The sequence below is a fragment of the Palaemon carinicauda genome, chromosome 1 (genome assembly GCF_036898095.1).
Source record: "Palaemon carinicauda isolate YSFRI2023 chromosome 1, ASM3689809v2, whole genome shotgun sequence".
NCBI lineage: Eukaryota > Metazoa > Arthropoda > Malacostraca > Decapoda > Palaemonidae > Palaemon > Palaemon carinicauda.
Genome location: NC_090725.1, coordinates 130,408,394 through 130,412,968, shown reverse-complemented (window position 1 = coordinate 130,412,968; position 4,575 = coordinate 130,408,394).

Genomic DNA, 4,575 nt, shown 5'->3' with positions numbered 1-4,575 from the left:
AATTCGTAGATAATTTGTATTTTTCCTAACTATACAAACCTTAGCTATTTACAGTTATGTGCCCGCCAGCCCTGTCCCCCAAGATAAGTCCTACCTCTAAGTAAAGTGGAGTATTCTCCGGTGTGTGTGAGGGGGAGGGGTAGCTAGCTACCCCTCCCTACCCCCCCCCCACTAACTAGCGGTGGGGTAGGAAACCCTCGTTAAAATTTTATGGCTCGTCATCGGCTGCGCCGAAGTAATCACCCCATGTAAATAGCTAAGGTTTGTATAGTTAGAAAAAATAAAAATTATCTACGAATTTGTCATTTTTTTTTCCTTAACCTTGGGTCGTTTACGACCCACCAAACCTATCTAGCTAAAATTAGTACATGATCTCAGCATTGATAATGTTTCTTTAACTTTGTATGACTTTTGAAATTTTAGGTGTTACTCTCGACAGCAAATTTACTTTTGAAAAACACATTAGGCCTGTGTCTTCTTCAATTACACAAAACGTTGGCTTATTGAGAAAGTCTTTTCAAGATTTTTGGTGATCAATATACAGTATTTGAAAAAGTGTTTCAATTATTTCATTTTACTTTGTTTCGAGTATTGTTCTCCTGTCTGGTCTTCAGCTAATGATTCTCATGTTAATTTGTTGCGCAGGAACTTACGGTTTATTAAATTTCTTATTCCTGATCTAGATATTAACCTTTGGCACTGTCATTTAATTAGTTCATTATGCATGTTGCATAAGATTTTTTATAATTCTGACCATCCTTTACATTCAGATCTTCCCGGACAGTTTCATCCTGTTCGTAATACTAGGTGTGCAGTTAATTCTAATATTCAGGCCTTCTCCTTCATGAGGCTCAATACTACACAGTACTCTATAAGTTTTATTCCAGCTGTGACCAAGTTGTGGAATGATCTTCCTAATCGGGTAGTTGAATCAGTATAACTTCAAAAGTTCAAACTCGCAGCAAATATTTTTATGTTAAACAGGCTTGCATAAGTCCTTTTATAGTTATAAATTGAATATGTTGTAATGTTGTTAATGTTTTAAAAGTATTTTATTTTGATTTTCATTACTTCTTGTATCGTTTAGTTATTTCCTTATTTCCATTCCTTACTGGGCTATTTTTCCCTGATGGAGTCCTTGGGCTTATAGCATCTTGCTTTTCCAACTAAGGTTGTAGCTTAGCTAGTATTAATAATAATAATAATAATAATAATAATAATAATAAAGGGATTTTGACGAAGGAAAAATCTATTTCTGGGGAGAGACCTGTGGCGGCCGGTGAAAAGAGTCCTTCTTATATACCTTTTCTGAAAAAACCTTCCAATTATACCAGAGAAAGATAAAAGCATGGAATGCTGAGGTTACAACCCTCGCGCGAGCACCTTTTGGGTGTCGTGTATAAAGCAAAGGCGCGTGAAATCCACTATTCACAGGTTGTCTTCCATTTAGTTAATTCCTTCGTCAAAGGGATGGGCCGATTCAAAGGCCCTAGCCAACCACCAGCGCCACACCACCCACGCCACGACGCGAGCGCCATCTGAACAACATCCTTCTTTTTGACTTGTTAGTGTGGAATTGTTTTGTCGTGCTCTCGACCTTTTTTAACATTCGTGGATTTATTTCGTCATGTCCGAAGCTCCATCTTCACACATTCCAATGTTAAGTACTATAGTTTGTTTTATTATTCCCGTCTGGCCCTTCACGGCGGCCATTGTTTGTTCACTTGTTTGGGAATTCTTCTTTGTCTGCCCGTTTAGTACTCTGTCACTTAGGTTCTTGGTTAAGTCCCTGGCCTTATGCCTTTAGAACCGTTATTATTTTTGTGTTATTATGCTCATGGTACTTTTTGCTAGCAAGTCCAGCCTACGAACGAGATAGCGGTCTAGCTTTGTTATTGTTTAGTACCCGCTCCTCCGGGGCATTCGTCACTCGACTGTGCTATTTATTTTAAGTTTTAGCAGATGCTATTCTTCGTTCGTAGTCTTATCTTGATGTACATTTTTATTTTATACGTTTATAATAGTGTTGTGTGATTATTAGTCCTGATATTGTGTCCAAGAGAGCGAGAGCTGGGGGTTCCCGTTTTCTGTTCGCATTCACGAGTTACCCCTTTCTCTCGTTTTCTTTCTTAGCTCCGGTGGGTGAGCGGATTTCCCGTTTTCCGTTTTGTGCGTTCAACGGGTTCTCCCTCCCTCACCTCTCCCCCTCCGGGTGTATGATAACTTACGAGTTATTTATTTTTGGTTACTTTTCAATTGTTAGCGTTATTTTAGGTCCGTGTTTCGTCCTCTCCCCGTTACGGCTCGGGAGTAGTTATGAACGTTTTCCACTCCGCCTTGAGTTCTACTCCGCCATGAGGGATTCTCAATGACTTTCGTTCTATTGTTATATTTATATATTGTTTACTACATGGGACGGGCTTCATATTGTTTAGATACGACCCTCCGGTGGCCCTTACTGCGGTCTCAGGCCACGGCCATATCCACAATAGCCATTGTTATTACAATTGTGTTTTTATTCACAATAATTATTCAGGACCTTTCTTCTCCCTCCGGCCTCACCGGAGACCGTAAATACGCTTTGCTATGATCTAAGCCTTAGCCTTTAGCTGTGGCTTGGCTTTTATATCTTTCACAATTGAATTATTAGCCACAATTGAATTATTCAGGGCATCTCATTATCCTCCGGCGTCACCGGAGGTCGCCCATACACTTCACACTTATATTTGCCTTGCCTTTAGCTAAGGCTGCATTATTCAGGACATCTCATTACTCTCCGGCTTCACCGGAGGTCGCCCATACACTTCACACTTATATTTGCCTTGCCTTTAGCTAAGGCTGGTGTTTATATTTATTTTAAGGGCATGTCACTGCTTCCCCGACCCTCGGAGGTCGGCAGATTGCTTTAAGTTATTTATCCTTCTGTCATTAACAGACATTAGGTAAATTACAAATATACAAACAATTGAATATTAAAGTGCCAACCATGGTATGGGGCAGTATCATCTTAAAAGTAATATTCGGTTATTAGTTAAATGCAATATTGGAGCTTAGGGAATTCAGTGAGTGCCGGAACTCTAGAATAATAGGGTTTTTTATCCCCTTATCAGAGTTTCAAGAAACACCAGACTCATGTCTCCTTTCTTTTACAGAAGGTCCGTTGTACTGCCGAAGGATGCCCTGCCTCGTTCAACGACCCCGTTGGGCATGACCTCTGTCGGTCTCATGCGCACTGCTCCATCCCCTTTATCCAGGAACCGGGCCAGGCCCAATACATGGTCTGGTTCCCGGATTTGTGCTCGCTCTGTTACGAGCTGTCGTCAATTCTTCTGAACGATGATGTAAGTGGGTTTTCCCTTTGTTCCTTATTTCTCGTTGGCAGACACTAATTTAGCCATGAATATGATATACACAGTATATTTTGGAGCAAACCCCCTCCTGCATCACTAATCATTGCAAATCTTACAGGCCGATGATGTCTCTCTTCGTTCAGCAAGGGCTACTCTTCGTTCAGCAAGGGCTACTCTTCGTCCGTGGGTGTCGGGCTTCGGCAGGAATGCCCCGTCTGGCGCACCCTATCTCCTCGATGGAGACATGGCCTCCCGCCTCTTCCCAGGCTCGACTACTGCTGCAGTCTCCCCTGACCTTGCTGCCCCCTTAATTGAAGAAGTCAGGGCCACCATTTCCGCGGAGGGCGAACCCCTCGTACCGCTGGACGTGGCAGATCTGGATATAGACGTAGAACCCAGGGACGAGCAGGTAAGTGGTGCCGAGTTGGTGGAAACCCTTTTCTCTCCTACTCCCTCTTCTACCTCTTCCTTTCTAGGTTTTGATAACTCTAAGGCTTCTCCTCGGGATCCCTCTGCCTCGGTACGACCCAAGGTGAAGCCACTTCGAACTTATAAGACTTCAGCTTTGCCAGTATCAACGTCACCGGTCCCCGGACCCTCGACAGCTCCTGATATTCATATTGTTCCTCGTAAAACCACTACTCCTAAGAAGTCTAAGTCTACCAAATCCAAGACAAAACCAACGGGTGGCTTTCAGGTACCCTGGGGCGATTTCGTCCCCATCGAACTGGTCAGAGATTTGGTCAGAGATCAAATTCAACATCACTCTGGGGCGATAACAGAGATTAAGGATATGATGGCTACTCTGATCTGCGCCGGAACTCAGTTTCCTCCCCCTTCTGCCCCAAACGCATCGAAGCTGCCGCCCTTCGATAAAAACAATCCTTGGCGGTTTGCCTTGCATGCCCCATTCTTAGATGGTCCCCTAACTCTGGAGGGCATAGGCACCCGCCCTCTAGAGGACCTGGAGTTCTACCCCCGGGCCTAGCATTCCCGTTCAATGGTTTTGTACGTTTAAAGGAACATGCATTGGTCCGTATGGACAAGGTACCGAAGGAAACGGTGATATTTCCAAAAGAGCAGGCCCAGGCTATCTGGGCCAGAACACTATCAGAGTGGGGGTGTATTAACTCCAAGCTCACCCCACACAAAGGTGCCTACACTATTTTTACGACAGCGGCCTCCATCTCTTTGCCGCTCATAGACAAAGTCACAGAGCTGACTA